The sequence below is a fragment of the Nyctereutes procyonoides genome, unplaced genomic scaffold, assembly GCF_905146905.1.
Source record: "Nyctereutes procyonoides isolate TBG_1078 unplaced genomic scaffold, NYPRO_anot_genome, whole genome shotgun sequence".
NCBI lineage: Eukaryota > Metazoa > Chordata > Mammalia > Carnivora > Canidae > Nyctereutes > Nyctereutes procyonoides.
In genome coordinates this window covers 37,014,279-37,037,094 of record NW_026575030.1, presented here as the reverse complement: position 1 = coordinate 37,037,094, position 22,816 = coordinate 37,014,279, and the positions used below count along the sequence as shown (strand labels likewise).

The 22,816-nt window shown below is 40.5% G+C and overlaps 1 long non-coding RNA gene across 2 annotated transcripts; it reads left to right on the top strand.

The window, feature by feature from the left end:
- The first annotated feature begins 4,359 nt into the window (after window positions 1-4,359).
- Window positions 4,360-10,438, top strand: LOC129503814 (uncharacterized). 2 transcript variants are annotated; one of them, XR_008663249.1, is made up of 3 exons: window positions 4,360-4,500; window positions 4,683-5,189; window positions 8,962-10,438. It is a non-coding gene; the product is annotated as an uncharacterized LOC129503814 (long non-coding RNA). The 2 variants fall into 2 exon arrangements; XR_008663248.1 differs by lacking the exon at window positions 8,962-10,438 and having other exon boundaries at window positions 4,683-5,206.
- Window positions 10,439-22,816: the final 12,378 nt, after the last annotated feature.

The window sequence follows — 22,816 nt, the reverse complement described above, 5'->3', positions numbered from 1 at the left end:
CTTATCTCCTACTGTCCTCCTGCATACTCCACTCTCTAGCTTCATCAGCCTCTTTGCTGTTCTTGGAAAAGATACCAGTATGTTGCGCCTGGGGGCCTTGGCTCCAGCTGTTCTCTCTCATCAGGGTAAATTTTACCTCCCTTGTCCAAATGATTCATTCCTTCACCTACTTCAAGAGTTTGTGCAAAAGCCACCTGCTGAACAAGGCCTTCCCTGACCATCTATTTAAAATGAAATATAGCCCTCACCCCTCCTCCTTTATTTTCCTCAACAGAACTGAGCATCATCAAATATGTTATATATTATATATATAAATAAAATATGAGATGAAATAGCTGAGACCAAACACATCAACCGGCAGAGGGCTTGCCCATGCTATTAGAAAGACAAAAAATGTTCGTTGATTCCAAAGCAAAACCCAACCCTATGCTTCACTTAAAAGGCATAAAAGAAAATAATTACAAAATAAAAACAAAAGAATTCAGAAATGCCAACGGAAGAAAGGATGGGCAAAAGTATACCAAGAAAATGCAAATAAAAAGAAAGAATTGCGATTTTTAAGTCCAAATAAGTAGTGTTCAGTCCAAAAATTATGACTGAGACAAAGAGCACGTGACAATGCTAATGGCTACGATTCACAATGAAAATAAAACATTTATGAAAGATATGCAGCAAATAATACAGTAGCTTCTTTCATAAAGCAGAAACCACAAGAGATTCAGAGAATAAAAATATATAAATAATAGCAAATTTTAGTACATTTCTTAGTCCAAGACAAAAAAATTGTACAAAAAAATCATTTACAATAATTGACTCTTTACATATAGACACATGTATACCTAAAATAATTACTTAAAGAAAAATACAAATAACATTCTGTATCAACGACACAAAAGTAAAAATTCAATTTACCCAAAGGGTGCAAAAATACAGATGTTTATAGCAGCATTATCAACAATAGCCAAACTATGGAGAGAGCCCAAATGTCTATCAACTGATGAATGGATAAAGAAGATGTGGTGTATTTATACATATATATATATATATAATGAAATATTACTCAGTCATCAACAAAATTGAAATCTTGCCATTTGCAACAATGTGGCTGGAGCTAGAATGTATTTTGGTAAGTGAAATAAGTCAGTCATAGAAAGACAAACACCATATGATCTCTCTCTTATGTGGGATTTAAGAAAGCATATGAACATATGGGAAAGGGGGGTAAAAAAACATACCATAAGAGACTTAACAATAGAGAACAAACTGCAAGTTGATGGTGGGAGGTGTGCGGGAGGACGGGCTAGATGAGTGATGGGTTTAAGGAGGGGACTTATGATGAGCACTGGGTGTTATATGTAAGTGACGAATAACTGAATTCTACTCCAGAAATCATTATTGCACTGCATGTTCACTACCTAAAATTTAAATTAAAAAATAATCCATCACTATCAAAACATTAAGAAAGCCTTCTCACCTTGATTTATTTTTCTATTAAACATAGCTTGGCTTAAATGGAAATACCAACTGATACCAAGAATTTCTAGGAAAAATATAATGAAAACATGACATCAGAGTCTACAAGATAAGGCTTAAAGTGTTCATAATAAAATTCATAAATTTAAATTTTAATATCAATAAAAATGAGACAAATGAGTGAGACATCACACTCAAAAAGTTAGAAATATTTAAGTCTTGTTTTTATCCAATTTGGATTTAATTTTCTTTTTTTTTTAAGATTTTATTTGTTTATTCATGAGAGACACAGGGGGAGGAGGGAGCAGAGACACAGGCAGAGGGAGACGCAGGCTCCATGCAGGGAGCCTGATGTGGGACTTGATCCCGGGACCCCAGGATCACACCCTGAGTTGTAGGTGGCGCTAAACTGCTGAGCCACCAGGGCTGCCCTTAATTTTATTTTCAATTAAACAACCTAGATTAGAAAACAATCTGAAAAAACTAAACCTAGTTCCATTAAACCACATTTAGCACTTTTATAATAAGCTATAATATTGGTACCATTATTTCGAAACTATATTTTATAGGAAAAAGTAAGTAATTTTGTTAATATTAGTAGGTACCACACGTTTCAGCAGAAAAGTGATGAAAGATAAAGTCAAAGTAAAAAATTCTATAATGTTTCATTAGAAATGGAATATTGGTACAGACTTATGATTTATTTTTATCTTTCTTTGAAAAACTACATATTGCCTAGATCTTGCATTGTAAAGTCTGAAAAATAACAAGCCGTTTAGCCATGAACATCCTTAAATGCATGGATTGTGGTCACCAAATATGATTTGCACTGAAAGTAATGAGGACTTGTTTGAGAAACGGCTGATTTGGGTCTAGAGCAGTGAATGTTCCAATATCCAACAGCATCAGAAAGCAAGGAAGCTATCAAGACACTTGTGGTCGTCAAATGAACATAGGGCAAAAGATGGGCAATTTGAGCTTTAAAATGAATAATCACTGCAATTATATAAAAATGAAAACAGAGTTTCTAATAGAACCAATGGAAAATTCCAAAAGCTACAGGACATTCAATAGGGTAGAAAGATGTAAAATGACATATAAAAATCATTATCTTCAGGGCACCTGGGTGGCTCAGTGGTTGAGGGTCTGCCTTCGGCTCAGGGTGTGATCCGGGGTCCTGGGATGGAGTCCTGCACCCTTCTCCCTCTGCCTGTGTCTCTGCCTCTGTGTCTCTCATGAGTCAATAAATAATTAAAAAAAAAAAAAAATCTTGTGGGCAGCCCCGGTGGCTCAGCGGCTTAGCGCCACCTTCAGCCCAAGGCATGATCCTGGAGACCTGGGATCGAGTCCCGCCTTGGGGTCCCTCTGCCTGTCTCTCTCTCTGTGTGTCTCTCATGAATAAATAAATTCCTTTTTAAAAATCTTGCTTAAAAAGCTAAATGGTACTTTGAAAATAAATAAATATAACATCACCTACGTGGAATTCAAACAAAGCATACAAAATAAATAAATAAAATTCAACATGAATCACATGATGAAGAACCAATGGGAGTATCCAAACTGAAGCATATTCTGGTAAACCACTGGACTGAACTTTTCAAGAGTCCACGCCAAAAGAAATAAAAAAGGCTGGGGAAGTGCTCTGAATTTAAGAGATCTCAAGAGACTTGATAACTACATGCGACCCATGAGCCTTGTTAAATCCCGATTTGTCTTTTACAAACAGCAGTAGGGTAAGCAAGGTTCTGGCAGGGGAGGGGGGGGTCAACGACGGAAGAATACGAGGCATACGCTGGGTCTTAAGAATGGGGGTGCCTGGGGGCTCGGTGCACGGGGGCTCGGGGCATGGGGGGCTCGGGGCACGCGGGCTCGGTGCACGGGGCTCGGGGCACGCGGGCTCGGGGCACGGGGGCTCGGGGCATGGGGGGCTCGGGGCACGCGGGCTCGGTGCACGGGGGCTCGGGGCATGGGGGGCTCGGGGCACGCGGGCTCGGGGCACGGGGCCTCGGTGCACGGGGGCTCGGGGCACGCGGGCTCGGGGCACGGGGGCTCGGGGCATGGGGGGCTCGGGGCACGCGGCCTCGGGGCACGGGGGCTCGGGGCATGCGGGCTCGGTGCACGGGGGCTCGGGGCATGGGGGGCTCGGGGCACGCGGGCTCGGTGCACGGGGGCTCGGGGCACGCGGGCTCGGGGCACGCGGGCTCGGGGCACGGGGGCTCGGGGCATGGGGGGCTCGGGGCACGCGGGCTCGGGGCACGGGGGCTCGGTGCACGGGGGCTCGGGGCTCGGTGCACGGGGGCTCGGTGCACGGGGGCTCGGGGCACGGGGGCTCGGGGCACGGGGGCTCGGGGCATGGGGGGCTCGGGGCACGCGGGCTCCCCACTCGTCGTCTCAAGCCCCCGGTTGCAGCCCGCGGGACAGCAGTCCTCGGTAGGAGGGATTCCGCAAGTGTTCGGCAGCGTCTAGAAACGTGCTTGGTGGTCACGGGGGCGGCGGGGGTGCTGCTGCCGCCGGCATCCAGGGCGTCGAGGCCAAGCACGCTCCGCAGCCGGGTGCAGAGGAAGGCAGCCCCCGCCCCCCATCATCATGCCTAAAACGTCAAGAGCGCCGCGGAGGAGCCGGGGGCGGGACAAGCCCTCGATCCTGGGGTTAGGGAGCAGCGGGCTGGAACCAATGAAACCGTCCCGCGAGCAGGTGCAAGCGCCGGAGACGGGGGAGGGCAGGGGGACCACGCTCGCCGAGGCTCCGCCCGCGCCGCCGACCCCGCACCCCGCGTCCTTCCGCCGCCGCCGCGCTCCTCCCTCGGGCCGCCGCCCCCTCCTCGGGCCGCGCCTGCGCCGTGAGCCCCGCCGGCCGGCCGCCACTGCGCAGGCGCCGGCAGCTCGCCGTGCCCGCAGCGCCGCTCCGCCAGTTCGGGCCGGCGGCGGGAGGAGAGGCTCGGGTCGGGGGCGGCTGCGCGGAGCCCCGCTGCCCCTGCTGAGGCCGCCTGGCCTCGGGCCTGCGGAGCCGGGGATGGGGATGTGCGAGGTGAGTCGATGCGGTGCGGAGCGCGTGCCCTCCCGGCCGGGGCGCGGGGCCCGACCCCGTGACCCGCGGGCGCCGCTGCCCGCCTCCCCGCCCGCGCCCCGTGACCCCCGCGCCCCGCGCCCCGCGCCCGCCCCGGCGAGCCGGCCTCCCTGGAAACCGCGCCCGGGACTTGGCGTTTGCAGGATTCGCAGAGCGCGAACGGCCGCTGTCGCGGATTTGTCTCTGTGTCGACGGCCTCTCCAAAATGTAAAAACCAACACACGTTCTTCGCTGCTGGCCTTGCAGAAACAGGCGCGGGCGCGGTTAGGATGGGCTGGACGGCACTTGCCCGGGCGCGAGGCTAGAGCCGCTTTGCCAGCCCGGGCCCGCGCCCGCGCCCGCGCCCGCGCCCGGGCCCAGCGCAGCGTTGCAGCAAGGAAGGACTTCGACTCCTCGAGGGCCATCACCCGCCCGCTGCCTGGGCTCCCCCAGTGCCCAGACCAGCTCTGCACCCCCCTGGGCCCCTACCCTGCAGCTCTGCTGCTGCTCCCCAGCGGGCGGCCCCCGGTGAGCTCCTGCAGGCAGCAGGGCCACCAAGAAAGCCCCCAGACCCGCAGTCCACCCCTGCTCGAGGGTGCCACATGATTTCCTATCTAGGAATAAAAGGGCAAAGTTCCTGCGTCGTGAATGAATTACAATAAAATGAGACAGTAAGTCAGACCATCAATCGTGTTTTTATAGCATTCTTTTTTTCTAGCGATAAATGTATGTATGTCCACTATGGTAATTGGGAAAATACTGAAAAATATATAGAACAAAATAAAAATCCTCCATAATCCAACTGACAAAAAAAAAAGAGAGACTATTATGTTTATGTATTCTTTTTTTTAAGATATTATTTATTTATTTATTTATGAGAGAGGCAGAGACACAGGCAGAGGGAGAAGCAGGCCCCATGCAGGGAGCCCGACGTGGGACTCCATCCCGGACCCCAGGATCATGCCCTGGGCTGAAGGCGGCGCTAAACCGCTGAGCCACCCAGGGACCCCCATGTTTATGTATTCTTTAGGCCCTGTTCCAATACATACTAATAGGACAAATAACTGATCTGGATTTTTAGAAATACATATATTTTTTGAGACATTTCTTTTTTTTAAAGATTTTATTTATTTATTCGTGATAGACTTAAGAAACTTTTGTTAAAGTCCAAAATACAGAAAAGTGTGCAAACTATAAATGTGCAATTCATAAACTTTCAAGGACTAAAGCAGATATCCTTGGAACCACCACGCAAATCAAGAGATAGACCATCCCTAGCCCCCTTCATCGCCCTGCCCAGTCAGAGGCAACCTCTCCCCCAAACATAACCATTGCCTCATCCTCAAATACATAGATTAGTCTTGTATGTTCGTGAATTTCAATGAAATGAATCATCCATTAAGTTTTCTATATTTGGTTCTTTCACTTTATTTTATAATTGAAATTCATCCATGTTATTATTGCTTGTAACAGGTTTTTTTTTTTTTCCTTAACGTTATTTTATGCTGTCTGGCATTCCATTATATGAATATAACACATTTTGTTCTCTAAACTATTATTTTTTAAGTAACAGTATTGAGAATATAATGCATATCATACAATTCATCTATTTAAAGTGTGCAATTCAGTAGTTCTTTAGTATATTCACAGAGAGATCATCATCACAATTGTAGAACGTTTTCATCACCTCAAAACAACTCCAAACTCATCAGCTACCACCCTTGTAGCTCCAGCCCTAAGTAACCGCAAACCTACCTTCTGTCTTTATAGGTTTGCCTATTGTGGACAGTTCATAAAAATGAGATCGGATAATAAGGAGTCTTTTGTGTCTGGTCCTTTATTTATACTGATCCTGGATGTTCATGTTATTTCCAGGTTTGGGGTAATTACAAATACTACTACTGGGAACATTATTATACGTATCTGTATGTTATATGTACCTATAGATAGATTATATCACATAGATACATATTTCTATTGGGATATATATATTCCTAAGAATGGAATAGGTTATGCTTATACTTATAGTTGATAGTGCCAAACTCTTTTAAATTTACACCCCAACCAGCAGTGTATAGTGAGTTTTCATTGCTCCAAACCCTCACCAACATTTGGTGGTTGTGTGGTTTCAGTTTACACTTCTCTGATGACTAATGAGAAAAGAACATCTTTTCATGTGATTATTAGTCATTTGAATATCCTTGTTTAGTAAAGCACCTTTTGAGCCTTTATTTTCTATTGGGTTTTTGTCTTTTTCTAGTTGACTTATTTATGCTAATGTGAGTCCATTTCCCTTTATAAATACTGCCTCAAAAAAACACCTTTCCCTAATCCTGTGACTTGCATTTTAATTATCTATTGTTAAATGTTAATAAATGTAAATGTTTTATTTTTATTAAAGTCGAATTTATCAGTCTTCCTTTATGGTTCATGCCTTTGCTATCCTGCTAAAAACACCTATGTGACATGTAAGAATTTACATCTATGTTACATGTTATATCTAAAAACATACTGTTTTTCATTGAGCAGTTAGGTCTCACCATGTAGAATGGATCTTGCAGTAGGATATGAAGTAAGGGTTAATTAATTAATTAATTAATTTCAATATAGTTATACTACTGACCACGGTCCAAAAAACCGTCCTTTTCCCACTGCTCTGGATCACTGCCTTTGTCATAAATCAGTTGAAAGACAAATCAGTGTAGATGTTGGAATTAGTAGGGAAGACTTTAAAACAAGCATGACAAATGCATCAAAGAATCTTAGTAAAGGGAAGATAAATTAGATGAAGAGATAGGAAATTTCAAGAGAGATACAGATAATATTTAAAAAAAAAAAAAATCCTAGAACTGAAAAATACAATACCTGAAATTATTTGGTAGGTTTATCAGTGGTCAGACACAACAATGAAAGGATCATTAAACTTGAAGACAGGTCACTAGAAATCAATACTGAGAAAAAGATGTTTTTAAATAAGCAAAGCATCAATGAGCTGATGGAATAGTAGCAAGTGGTCTAACAGACTTGAACTTGAACTCTTCAAAAAGCAAGGAAAAGAGAGTATGAGGCAGAAAAATTTATTTATTTATTTAAAAGATTTTACTTATTTATTCATGAAAGACACAGAGAGAGAAAGAGAGAGGCAGAGACACAGGCAGGGAGAGGCAGGCTCCATGCAAGGAGTCCAATGTGGGACTCGATCCCAGGACTCCAGGATCATACCCTGGGCCAAAGGCAGGCGCCCAACCTCTGAGCCACTCAGGAATCCCCAGAAAAATATTTTTAAAGAAAATATTAGCAAAAGATGTCTGAATTTGTTCAAATATATTTATCCTAGGATGCATACTTGTTTTCAGTGGAGACTTAATCCCAGTATTTTAGCTTGCTATGAATGGAATTTAGAAGTTAACATAATCCACAGGAATGAGCAGAAGGACATTTGAAGCTCACTCAAAATGTGGAAAACCACCTTATTGGTTGAAACTGCCTTACTTTTCTAAATGTTGCCTATTTACTAAAGGCCCGTACCACCACCCCAATCATAGTAACATCAAAATGGCCTTAGTTTTTCACAATCTCCCTCGGTGTATAACACAGCCCTGCATATCTTGAGGACCCCTCTCTCAGGTGACCTGCCACTGCCTCCTTTGTCCTCGCCCTTTTGAACCATACCTTCTAATGCTCACATATGTCAAACCAGACAGACCTCTTTCTATCCTAGAGCTTTCTCTCCCCAAATGCTCCTCCCTCAGATATCCATACGACTGATTCTCAGATCTTTGTTCAACTGTTATTTCCTCAACAAGACCTGTGGGTTAAACAAGACAATACAAAAACCTTGCTCCTTCTTTCCTTCCTAGTTTATTTTTATCGATAGCCTTTATTTGAAATGCTGTGTATTTTAATCATTGAATTTGCTATTGTCTCACTTTCCCCACCACTAGAAAAACCACTTCCTGTGAGGGGGCAGGGAAATTTTACCATTTGCTTTCTGTAGTGTCTTTAATATCTTAAATGAGTAAAAACTTACCATTGTTAACATTTTTCTCAGGGCTGACATGTAGGCAACTTTAATTTGTTCCTAATAACTCCCTATATCTTTCAGGGTATTCCTTCAGTTTTCATGAATAAGTAGGCCTGGTAGTGCTCCAGTAATTTACATTTTTAAGGTATGCTTGAGTTTCTTAGCAAAAGGAATTATAGCAGTCAAAGCTCCAGCTTTTTAATCAAGGAGAATAAGAAATATGATATGACTGTTTCCAAAGCAACAAAAAGCTTTACCTGATTAAGTAGACTGAGGGTTCCTCCTTATTAGATTGAAGTATCCAACCAAATTGCTGAGGGCCCCCTCACAAAGAAAAACTGCTTAGAGCTAGCGTCACAAAAAATTTGCCTATTCAATTTTAAGCTAATTTGAACCCAACTTTTTTTTTTTTTCTCTAGGCATTCAGGCTTCAGGATGGATGATGAATGTTCAAAAAGAAAAGAGATGGAAAATCATCAAAATTACCATAAACTGTGCTGTCAACTGAATGCATGTTCCTTTGTAGCATATGCAGAGTCCAGGAAAATTATATTCCTGCATTATATAATCCACCAACATCCTCCTAACCTATTGTCCTAATCCTGGTTTTTTTTTTGTTGTTGTTTTTTAAGGTTTTATTTACTTACTGGAGAGGGAGAGGAAAAAGCAGACTCTCCCCTGACCCTGAGATCATGACCTGAGCCGAGGTCAGAAGTCAGACGCTTAACCGACTGAGCCACCCAGGTGCCCCTTAATCTAGGTTATTCTTGAAAGCAGTGCCTGAGACAAAGGTAGGCACATTCTATTTCAAAATGTGATCCCAGGGAGCAGGAATGAAAGGAGTGAACAGGGGAAAAAGGAAAGAATATCCAAGCAAAACAGGTAGTGTTATGGAGTAGTCCGCCACTGTTAATAGATTACTTAGCATGTGCAGATCCTTCTCAGGATTCTTATTCAGCTTTGTCTCAGAACCACCGACTCCCAAAGAATGAAATGGAGTAGGATTTATCTCTCAGCAGCATCTCATCCTTGTTGAAGGCTGCTCCTAAGGGGTGTTAACTGCTCCATCTCCATGGCGATGCAAAGACTAGAGAGCCGGTACCACAGCATCACACACTGCTGCATCAGAGAAGCCTTAGGACAGGAAGCTACATTCCTGGTGCATACCTGAAGCGAGGCATTATCAACACAGAGCAGGGCAAAACCTGCTCCAGACAGTTCACCAGAGCTGTGGCTGGAATCAGAGGTTAGAGAATGTAGGACGGTGCACAAGAGGTATCTTACAAGCCTATAGAAGGTGCTCGTAGCCTCATCTAAATCTGTATCCTCCTTTCTATAGTCAAAATTCCAGCATCCAGCACTGTGTGGCTCAGTCGGGTGTCTGCCTTTGGCTCAGGTCATGATCCTGGGGTCCTGGGATCCAGCCCTGTGTGGGCTTCACGCTCAGCACCAAGTCTGCTTGTCGCTCTCTTTCTTCTCCCCCAACTCATGCTTTCTCTCTCTCTCTCTCTTAAATAAACAAAATCTTAAAGCAAAAATTTCAGTGTCCAGAACAAGGTTGGCAAAAGGGTAAGAGCAAAGGTTAAATGTATTAGAAGATGTATTTAATAATAGTTCTATTAGAACGGAGTTGAATAAAAATTGACTTGGAAGATTCAATAATGATTCTACTTTAAAAATTGGACCTTTGGATAGAGATATTAGACATATTCTCATGTAATCTCTCAAAAACAATCATGAATTGTCTGGGGGCAAGTGGAGAAATAAAAATAACCATTTCTTGTGTCTCTGAGCTTTATAGATCAACATCATTAACTTTTCCTAAAATACTGTTTTTTACTGTCACACAGCACTAGTGATACAGAGCTTATAACGAATTAAGGGAAAATTGGTAGAAAACCAGGAAGGAAAAATATTGGGATAACTTCCAGCACATAAAGCGTTGGCATTAACACTGTTTGGAATGGGGAGGAAACGTCATGCTTTAACTTAAGGTTCCTCAATTAGGCTCCAACTTACCAGAAATGGTTTTCTCTCTGCCTACACCTTGTTTTTTGTTTTTTTGGGGCTTTTTTTTAAGGATTGTATTTATTTATTCATGAGAGACCCAGAGAGAGAGGCAAAGGGAGAAGCAGGCTTCCCACGGGGAGCCTGATGTGATGTGGGACCAGATTCCGGAACTCAATCACAGCACCCTGGGATCACACCCTGGACTGAAGGCAGATGCTCAACTACTGAGCTACCCAGGTGTCCCTCTGCCTACGTCTTGTAGTGTTATCACCATCCTCTCTTATTTGGTCTGGAATTGCCCAAATAAAATAAAACTTTTGAGTTACTCAATTCTATATATGTTGAGCTCCTACTATTTCCTGTGTACTGGCACCATACATATGAATAAGACATAATATAAAATAGTACATCCAAAAATTTCAGGATACAGATTCTTTTAAGGTTCACCCAGAACATTCACCAAAACTAACCATATGATTGATCACAAATCAAATCTCAACTAATTTACAAAGGTTGAAATCATATAGAGTATGAATTAAACCAGAAATCAGTTATGTAAAAATAAAAAAAAAGTCCCAAGTGCTTGTAATTCAAGGATCATATTCCTAATGAGCCACAAGTCAAGCTATAAATCATAGTGGAATCTAGAAAATATTTTTAAATGAATGCTAATGAAAGTACAATATATAAAAACTCGGAAGCTGTGAGAAATGCTTATGGGAAATATATAGCTCTAAGTACATAGATTAGAAATTTTACAAAAAGATTGGCTGTCAGTGTTCAGGAAGCTAAGGGAAAAAAATGTGTGAAGTAGCTTTTCAGACATTGGACAATTGGCAGCAAAGGACAGATCACTATAGAGGAGGAGTAAGGTGACCCTACAGTTGCCCTGGTTTTCTGAGTTTAAGCAGTCTGGATCATGTTGCAGTCTTGCTGAGTGAAGGAGGCAAAGACGAGACTTGAGCGAAACTGAGATGTCTTGAATTTTCAGGGCACGGTACCAGCGAGGAGGAAGTTGTGCAGAGAAAGAAATTTCAGAAATCCGCACACACATCCCTTTGTGTTCATTGCTGAACACTAAGCTTAATTCCCAAAACCAGCATGAGATTGGGAAACATTTAATTTCCACCAGCCTTGTCCTCACTGAGAACTCCAGACATTCACTAGGACCCCAAGAAGAGTACACCGTGTGAGCAGGACTGAACTAGCCTGACAGTAAAATTTCTACTCTAGACTTGCCTCCTAACATATCTTAAAAATAAGCCGTAGTTGTATGGAGCTGACTCATAGGTATCTACCTGCTAGAACAAAGTCCAAATGTGTTAGTTCTGGTCCTCTAAGAAGCACATGCAAAGACAGGATTAGATTCACAAGAGATTCATTCGGAGAAATGGTTGTGACCATTAAAATAGGAAGCCGGAGGGATCCCTGGGTGGCGCAGCGGTTTGGCGCCTGCCTTTGGCCCAGGGCGCGATCCTGGAGACCCGGGATCGAGTCCCACGTCGGGCTCCCGGTGCATGGAGCCTGCTTCTCCCTCTGCCTGTGTCTCTGCCTCTCTCTCTCTCTCTCTGTGACTATCATAAATAAATAAAAATTAAAAAAAAAACATTAAAAAAATCATTAAAAAAAAAATAGGAAGCCGGAGAAGGTATAGTAAGAGTCTCAGACTGCAACACAATAAGAAAGTCCTTTGCCTAACCACAGGGAGAGAAGATGGAAGCATCTCATGAAGGGGCACCTATCTATTGTCTTGCCAAAGAGGGGCTTTTGTGCCACATTGCACCACAAGGGGAAGTCCATAACTTTTCATAAAGTACTATTCAGGCCCATATGACTGCATTGGTAAGTTCCTCCAAATATTTAAGTAGAAAAAAATACCAACCTTACACAATTTTTCTACTAAATAGGAAAACACAAAACACTTCTAACTTGTTTTATGAGACAAGCATAACTTTGATTCCAAAACTTGACATTACAAAAAAGGATATTAGAGTCAGACAACATAAAAGACAAGATTGTCAAATCAGACTCAGACTCAGGAATAAGAGATTTTATCCATTGTAAAGTTTTGCTAATAATCTCAAGAATATAAGCAATCAAAAGGACAGGTAAAGCAGAAGTCTTGAACAGTGTCTACATTTTCCCAGATCCTTCCTTCTGGCATTAGATGAGCTATTTGACTAAGCTGGAAAGGTACGGTCTCTAAGTGAATACACTTCACACAACATGGGGCATTTTAGGTCATGACACTTCTCTATTTTATACCCAGATAATTATGTAAGTTATGTGAGTGACATTTTCCTGGGGGCCATGCCCCATAAATTCATAGACTTTGGTTTTGTTTACCATAGTCAATCCTGAATTGTGGGCTTCCTGCTAAAAGTACCTCATAGATAAGGACTCACCTCCTAATAATTGATACTGCTTTATTTACATGAACACTGTTATCAGTATGTTTACAAGAAGATTAGCCTGGGTTATCTGGATTATCTTCCTTCTTTCTTTCCAGGAAACACCCCCAAATATGTTTCCAAGAGATAAATTAATTGGAGGTTAGCTACTTAACTCTCTCCTTCTCAGAAGCCAATCAATCTCACAAACATAGATGCTAAAGTACTGAATAAAAATATTGTCAAATATAATCTGGACTATGTAAAATGGCTAACACATCATGACATTGGTCTAACATATGAAAATTAATGTAATTCACTACATAACAGAATAAATGATAGAAAAACACGATACTCTCAATAGATACAGAATAAGCAAAGGACAATCAACAGCACATAAATTATCAGCAAACTAGAATAGACAAGAATTTTCCTAACCTGATAAGGATATCTACTAAAAACTTACTGCTAACATAATAGCTTAATAGTAAAACATAAAATCTTTCCCCCTAATACTGGAATTAAGGCAATGATGTTCACTTGCATCACCTCTTTTCAACATTGCACTTGATGGCCTATACAGGACAGTGAAGGGAAAAGAGGGAGAGAGAGTAAAAAAAAAAAAAAAAAACATATTGAAAAGTAAAATAAAAAATAAAATTGTTAACCATGTGATTGTGTAGGTAGAAATCTGAAATCATTACAAATAAGCTATTAGAATAACTGAATTTAGCAAGGTCAGAAAATCATAATACTGGGTCACTATCAAAATCAATTGAATTGGGCAGCCTGGGTGGCTCAGTGGCTCAGCGCCACCTTCAGTCCTGGGTGTGGTCCTGGAGACCCGGGATCGAGTCCCACATCAGGCTCCCTGCATGGAATGGAGCCTGTTTCTCCCTGTGTCTGTGCCTCTCTCTCTCTCTCTCTCTCTGTCTCTCATGAATAAATAAATAAAATTTTTAAAAAATCAATTGAATTACATATCAGTACTGGATCAACTGGGAGAAAATAAAATATTTTAAAACAATAGTATTGAAAACATCAAGTACCTAGAAGTAAACCAATTGTAATATTTATGATTTTTCTGCATGGTAAACTATAAAATATTGCTAAGAGAGGGGGACCTGTTGGTCACTTGGTCAAGTATGTGACTCTTGATCTTGGGGTCATGAGTACAACCCCAACATTGAGCATAGAGCTTTAAAAAGTATTGCTAAGGGAAATTAAAGAAGATTTAGATAAATTGAAGTATAAATAATGTTAATGGAAGGAAGACTCAATATTTTTAAAAATCAATATTTTTAATTTGCTCCAAATTTATCTATAGAGTCAAGGTAATCCCAATAAAAATCCTAGCAGGTTTTTTTTTTTGAGGAAATTAATGAACTGGATCTAAAATGGAAATGGAAACAGAAAGGACCAAGAACAGCCAATATTCTTAAAGAATAAACTGGAAGGCTTAACACTACCAGATATCAATACCCATCATACAGCTAAAGAAATTAAGACAGATAGTATTTGCACAAAGATACACTAACAGACTAATAGAATAGAATAAAGGATAAAACTACAGGTATTTTTCTCTCGAGCAAATGCTTTGTTGCTACACCAGCACCTATCCGCACCCAAGCTCATCCCCTCATTCAAACTGGACAGTAAGCTTCACGCCTTGAGGAAGAGAGGCCATAGACAAATCATCAGAATAAACATGCAAAAGAAAGGTTATTGACTTTTGAGATTCCAAAAACCAAAATCATGTCATAAAATTTAGGGCTAGAGGGATATTTGTCTGGCTAATCGCTTCTATGCCCTACCCTCCCTTTCCAAACTCACTCAAAGGAAGAAAAAAAAACATCTCAGAACTAAGTGAAAAGAAAATAAATCACAGTTGGAGAAGAAGCAAATGAGTTAACAGCTGGTGAAGGTTTCTGATGAGAGCTTCAATATTCTAAGTTAAAGCATAAAAGAACCCCCAGAAAAAAGTTTACGTGAAACAAGAATGGAGAGACCAGTACTCCACCTCCTGTCTGGTTATCTTGAGACACTTCCATAGTTTTGATTATGTGTTATTAGAAACTGGAGTAGAAATATCTGCATTGAACAATCAGGCAGGGATTCCTAGCTGGCTCAGCCATTGAGTGTCTGCCTTTGGCTCAGGGTGTGATCCTGGACTCCAGGATTGAGTCCAACATTGGGCTCCTTGTGGGGAGCCTGCTTCTCGCTCTGCCTGTGTCTCTGCCTCTCTCTCTCTCTCTCTCTCTCTCTCTCTCTCTCTCCCTCTCCCTCTCATGAATAAATAAAATCTTAAAAAAAAAAAACAATCAAGCAGATGGATCCTAAACTACTACAATAGATATCATCGCATCATTGAATCAAACCAATGTTTTTCTTGATCTGATTGAAAACATTTGAGAAATTACCCCAATAGCTGACAGACCTGAGGGACCTCTTGGGCGAAGATGTGGTATGAACTCTTTGAAGAGGTTCTGGATGGAAACGCAGATATCTCAAAAGATGTCAGCATGGAAGGTGATATCAGTGAGAACCAGAAAAGTCAATATGAACAGATGCCAATCCAGAATCAAATACATCCCCTAAACCATGACATGACCCAAGTCCTCTGGAGCTTAGCTACAGCCTGGGTGGTAGAGAAGACATTGTAGTAAATTATCTCAAAATATAACGTCTATATACCTGGAAAACTATTAAAGTGAAGGATTTGGTGAATGTGTGTGTGTTTGCCATCAGGCAGAATGAGAGATTAAGGAATAAATTAAGTTCAGTTATGGAAAAAATAAAGTCACTTCTCCCACACATCCGAGGGTGTGACTTACAAGCCCATAGCTAATATACCAACACCAAAGTTCTCAAGCAGGACTGCTGGGCAGGATTGCCTGGAGCAAACCATCTGTATTCAGTTCTTTCAACACAGCCTGCAGGGCACATAAGATGGGGAGACATTTATAAAATTCTGTTCTGTGGAACACTAACTCCATAAGCTACGAATTGATGTTAGGAGAGGAACAAAGTTAGGAGGTTTCTTCAGTGCCAAAATCTCAAAGCCATTCATATGTGAATGTGTAGGGCAACTCTCAAAAAGATATGACTTGACCTGGCCCAGGTGGCAGAGTTGTGATACATGGCCCAGACCCCCCTTCAGGGAAGGACTTGTTCCTCATTTGCTGGGAGTACTGTTGGCAGGCAGCCTACGGCTCACAGCTCTCTTTGAGAATTGCCCCAGCCACAAAGAACCAATTTACCTAAGGTCCCTCCTCTTCATGAGGTCGCCCATATCCAATGACCTACTAGTGCAAAGATATGTACGAAGTTGTTCTCTCGACCATCTCAGGACAACTCTGAAGGTCATTCCAACTCCACATCTCCCCCATGGCATTGGCCAAAGCTGCTGTCGGACCTGCCCTGCAACTCAGCTTCTCCCTTTCTTCCTCTTTTCTACAAGTATTGGTCCCATTGGCTCTTCTTAATAAACATCCTACAGAAAAAACTACATCTCAGAGTCTGAAACCTGGAGAACCCAATCTGAGATGCCCCATTTCCCAATTCTATTTGCCCATTAAAATCTTTCTTCTTCCTGAAAAAAAAAAAAAATAAATAAAAATCTTCTCAAAAATAAAAATAAAATAAAATCTTTCTTCTCCAAGTACCTAACAAACATAAGGTTGAAAAAGCATAGTTTGGATGCCTGAAAGTACAAGCATGAGAACTGAGTATTTGTGTGGAGGTTGGGGGAGGGGTGCCTGAGACTTGAACACCAACCAGCCTGTGAATTCCTTTGATATTTGAAACCAGCCCAGTTTAGAAATATAACTGTCCAATTTTTAAGTGCTACAAAATCTATTATCTATTGAGGTATATGGAGAAGGTCTAATAAGTATTATATGACATATGCAAATAAATTTTCTCTTTCTCTATAAAAATGCTTACATCTCTAAGGTGATCAGTGGTAGTAGATAAAATGCACTCATTTCCATCAGACATATACAACTATTTTGCATTCACAGCTGTCTTCAGATATTTAGTAGGAGGAAAAAAAGAAAAGTACAATGAAAGCCTTTGAGAATCAGTTTTCAAGAAATAAAAACTGGGGCAGTATGGTTTCCGCAAAACTGAAAAATCTTCAGAACTGGAAAATCTATCCTAAAAAGTCAGATGAATTATAACACACTTGACTTATTACAATATTTGTGTTTGGCAAACCACTGAGTAAAATCATTCCAAGGTGTTAATTGTATTACCAAAAAAAAAAAAAAGATGAATATTTTTTACAAATCTTTGAAATAATCGCTTTTTTCATTTTAACACTACTTGGAACAAGGAGCTGGCTTGAAAGACCTAACACCTAAATGATCAGAGACAGTGAACTATCAGACTGCATGATCAGCACAGAGCAATTCCCAAATAAGAGGAGATGCATGCAGCCTCTACAAATGTGGCTTGGGAGGAGTTTGCTTCAGCTCACTTGAATAAGCTACTGTCTATGGCTCACAAGGGTCCCGTTCTTAATGAGGTGGTGCGTAGCAGCAGCACACTGTGAATCCAAATAGCAGATGGCAACACTGTTGAGTAGGCTGGCAGTCTGATGTCTAGCCACCAACTGGCAGCAATCATTATTAAACTGATTCATGTGCCCAGGGAAAATCTTCATAAGAGTCTTAGCAAATGTGAGCAGTAAGAAGCAAATGATCTGTTATTCCTATCATCTATGGCTACTACGTATATTTTAAAAAAATATTACCCCCCCTAAGGCAATCCACATGAAGAAATGGCATGTCCCAGTGTGAACTGGAGGCCTTATTCCTTTCGTATATACTCATGTACCTTTAAACATGACAGCTATGATTTCTCTATTGGGTAAATAGCTTTTACTTGAAGGAAATAGCTTCACAGCATTGACCCTATGGACTCAAAGCAAATATTCAGTGATAGGCAAGCACTTACAGATTCTCCAAATAAAGCTTCCGTGAAAATGGGACTGTGGATCTAGTGATAACATATTCTGTCTCATATAATGAAGCAATGGCCTAAATTGCTCATGGTCCATCTACTCAAGGCAGGTAACTCATCCCTGGGTGAAAAGCTTGTTATTGTAACTCTTGGTTAGGAATGCAGAGTGAGAGAGCCACTAGATTTAGAAAACTGTTCTCATGTAAGGACCTTTCATAAGTAAAAAAATCTGGAAGGGATTCATTTTGAAAATTCTGTCTTTACAAATCAAAATGCTAAGCAAGCAGCATTTTTTATTCTTTTCAAATGTTAAAAGGATCTGTTATTTGTCACAAATAAAGCCAATTTCTACAACGCTATATATTAATAAAGAAGGCTTAAAGTAAGACTTTTACTGAAAAACAACTGCTGCTTCATTCATTTATAATAGGCTTGCACTTACATTAAAACAAAACAAGACTACCTGTTCTCTAAATCTTTATTACATTTGTTTTCTAAAATTAAGATACTAGGTTTCTCTTATGTCATGTGCTTATCGTAACAAGAAGAGAACACTACAGTCAAATGCCAGGTATTTCACATGTCATAATCACGAATGCTATTATATAGTCTTTTATGGTAATTTTTTAATAGAAGTAAAATTTTATTTTATTTTTTTAATTTTTTTTATTTATTTATGATAGTCACATAGAATGAGAGAGAGAGAGGCAGAGACACAGGCAGAGGGAGAAGCAGGCTCCATGCACCGGGAGCCCGACGTGGGATTCGATCCCGGGTCTCCAGGATCGCGCCCTGGGCCAAAGGCAGGCGCCAAACTGCTGCGCCACCCAGGGATCCCTAGAAGTAAAATTTTAAATCTTTTTAAAGTGTTGATTTTTCTGAATAGGTTCTCTTTGGTTCTAACAATTTGATCAACCAATTCAAGCTGAAATATCATTTACAACTTCTAGACAGAGTTCCTATGTCCTGAATCAAACATGAGGGTGATTCTTTCCCAAAGTTAGATACCCTAGCCCTGACAAGAAAGCTTCAAAAGCAAGTCCATACACCATCTCTTGAATCTTGCAATAATTATCCCCAAACAAGAAATCAAATGCCAGAAGTTATTATATATTTTAATACTTGAGGCCAAAAATACAAATCAATGAAAGGTTTACTCAGATTTGCTTATCTCTTTGTTACAACTCATTAGACAACAAAACTCATGTTTTTTAAGCAAACATTATAAAATGCTATGTATTAGAAAATAAAATAGGATGATGAATGTCTGTCCCTAGATATCAGACCCTACTTATGGTAGGTATAAAAGAAAGCCAGCAGTAAATATGTTAGTTCAAAGGACATATTTGGGTATTCTGATACAAAATGATAAAAATTTGAAGGTGACTAGGTATATTGATAGCAATATTACAGATCCTCAATTTGAGTAAATTGGCCACATTACCAAAAGATGAATATTCTCTTTTAGAAGAGTTCTAGCAATCATGAGTTAGAAATGCTAGAAATTCATTCCTGAAAATTTGTATGTACCAAGTTATTGTTTTCTCCCATCTTTTACTAAACTGGCCTTTATCAAAGACATCTATTATATCATCTTGTCAAAATTGAAATTTCATTCTGTGGCTCTTGCTTTGACTCTCAAGGGCATTTAACGCAACTGAACACTACCACCATCTTGAAACACTTTCTTCTTGGTTTCTAGGACAGCAGTGCACTTGCCTGGTTTTCCTCTTCCGTTACTGCAATGTATTGTCAATTTTCCTGCTTAGCTCTTAATCAAAATCCTGACCTTTGGACATCTGAATATTCAAGGATATTCTGCTATGTACATTCTCATATCTGAATGAACCTGGACATTTTGCTATGTAAACTCTAATCAGGGCAAGGACTCTGTGTGTCTGGTTTACTGCACAACGTCTAGTACATAGTGGCCATTCAAATATTTGTTAAAGGAGGGCAGCCCCGGTGGCTCAGCAGTTTAGCGCTGACTCTGGCCCAGGGTGTGATGATCCTGGAGACCCGAGATCGAGTCCCATGTCAGGTTCTCTGCATGGAATCTACTTCTCCCTCTACCTGTGTCTCTGCCTCTCTTTCTCTCTCTCTCTCTCTCTCTCTCTCTGAATGAATACATAAATATAATCTTAAAAATAAAATCTTTAAAAGACAAAAAGACAAATATTTGTTAAAGGAATGAATGAATACTGGAACAACATACCTAGTTTGAATAGATGAGTGTAAGCATGATGATAACGACCTGGAAATTAAATAGTTCTTAACATTATTTCATTGAGGCAGGTATAAAAACCATAACCCTCATCTTTTTAGAACAGGAAATTGAAGTTTTGATTGGTTAAGTAACTTGCTTGATAAAATGCAGCATCTAAGTGTCAGAGATGAGACTTGTACTGCTACTGTCCCTTTCCAAAGGCCATGGTCTTAATTCACTGCTGTACTTATTGATGAGTACAAGAGAAAATGAGGAATAGGAACCCTAGTTCAGCTTACATATCTCTGGGTCCCTTGCTCCAATGATACAGTTTTGAAGTTGATGGCTCTGATGATAGTAGGACTACAAATGCTATTTTTCTCACATTCAAAAGGAAAATAACCTGCATGATCTCACAGTGATGGGAGAGAGCCCTGAGTGGGCTCCAGGCTGAGCACAGGGCCTGCTTCAGATTCTCATTCCCTCCACTCTGCTCCTCCGTCCCCCACACTGCCCCCATGCTCATGCACACACACACACACACACACACTCTCTCTCAAATAATAAAATAAAATCAAAAAAAGAAAGAAAGAAAAGAGAAAGAAAGAAAGAAAGAACGAAAGAAAGAAAGAAAAGGACCTGTTTTCTTATCTGTAAAATAGAGGTTAAAATACTATCTATCTTCCCTAGATTGTTATTTTGAGGCTAAAATAACAAATACGTAAAATACAAATTGCCATACAAAAACATGAGTAATTTCCATTCATTATTATTGAAATTGTGAGGGACTAAAAGAGGTGGACAGGTAGCAAATCTCCCTACTGACAGGGACAGAGTGGAGGAACAAGAAGACAATCAAGAAAGAGCTAGAATATCCCTTGCTTACCAAACCCTGTCAGTTAGGCAAATAGAAGAAAAGAGAACTAATGTTCTCCAGTTCCCATGTAAAAGGTAACGAACACTCATTACACGATTAAAATAATGAAGCAAATTAAAAGACCATTGACCTAGCCATACTACATTCAAAAAAGAAAGAAAGAAGAAAAAGAAAGAAGAAAGAAAGAAAGAAAGAAAGAAAGAAAGAAGAGAAAGAAAGAAAGAAAGAAAGAAAGAAGAGAAAGAAAGAAAGAAAGAAAGAAAGAAAGAAAGAAAGAAAAAAAGAAAGAAAGAAAGACAAGACAATCATAAGGACAAAAGTCTGCCGATGCTGTGAAAAAAGCCTGGTAACTCTGCAGTTAATTGGTTTTTTACCTGTGTGATTTTATCTTCCATTGACTCCAGAGACATTACCATTAGCATATCCCAGAGATGATTGGAGATAGAGTAAGCAGGGGAAATTAGGTTAATGAGGCAGCATAGAAGAAGGCAATTCTGTGACCTCCTGGTCCTCAGAATATACAGGTCTTTAAACTGTAATCAGGTAGCGCAGTTAGGAATACTCCCAAGATTTCTTTTCACCACTGGGTTCCGGGTTGTAGTATTCAGTTATTATACAAAATGGTGACCAGGTTCAACTTAAATTCTAGGATTTCACTTAGAAGTTTCCTATGAATACTTTCTTCCTTTGTTAGTAATATAGTCATCAGATCTCCCTTAGGGAGATTAAGGCCTGTCACTACAGACACCCAGATTTCTTAGTCATGCTTGTGTCTCCACTGTGGACGTCACATAAGACATTTCACCAAAAGTATTTCTTAACCCAAAAAGTACAAAGGTGGCCTTGTGGGTAGAGCTTTGAAGTCAGATCGATATCTGAATATCAATATCAGTTCACATACTCAGCAAATATGAGTTAACTTCAGCCTCACTATGCTCCTTATTTAAATAGATACAGCCCTTCACAAAGCAGTTTTAAAGACCCACGATAATACACTTAAAGTGATCAGATTGCCTGGCAGAGCCAGTTTTCAATAAAGCATGGCAGTGATTATTATCAAAGTTGTTAATCATTGGAATGGTGGTCCCAAAATTGGCTGTAATTTTATTTTCAACATGTCTGGGGTTTTGTTGTTGTTGTTGTTTTTGTTGTTTGTATAAAAAGAGAAATCCATAAGTGTGTTTACATAAAACCTATTCTAAAGATTTAAGGATTTATGGGACAATCACTCCACAATTCTCTTTCAACTTTATTTATTAATAGGCACAAGGAACACTAAATGCCAACTATGTGCTAAGTACTATGAGTCTAAGATCTAGAGTAGAAACAAAAATAAATATAATACAGACTCCATTCTAGAAAATATAAAGAATAAAGAAAGAATAATTTCAAGAAGAAAATAAGCATCATAAAAGAGGCATAAATAAAATACTACGAAAATTCGGAGTACATGGTTCTTCTGCCTGAAGGAAACTGGGAAAGAATCATGGAAGAGGTGGTATTTGATCAGTACCTTAAGGTAAGCACAGAATCTAGATATGCAGAGATTGAGGAGGAAGTAGACAAATGAATGGATGATTCATAAATGATTCATTCATTCCAAAATCCTCCCATGGCTCTACTTTCTGGAGAACAGGCCTCATGGTGCCTACACTCTGGCGGTGAATAGCAAGGCCACAAGAAATTGAAGTGACAAGAGCAAGAAACATCGGCCAAAGGGAAGAGTGGCCGATAATAAATTTGCAACCAGGTTCATGGAAGGTATTAAATACTGAGGTAAAATATTTGGACTTTATTCAAGTCTTTTGGAAAAAATTTCAAAAACA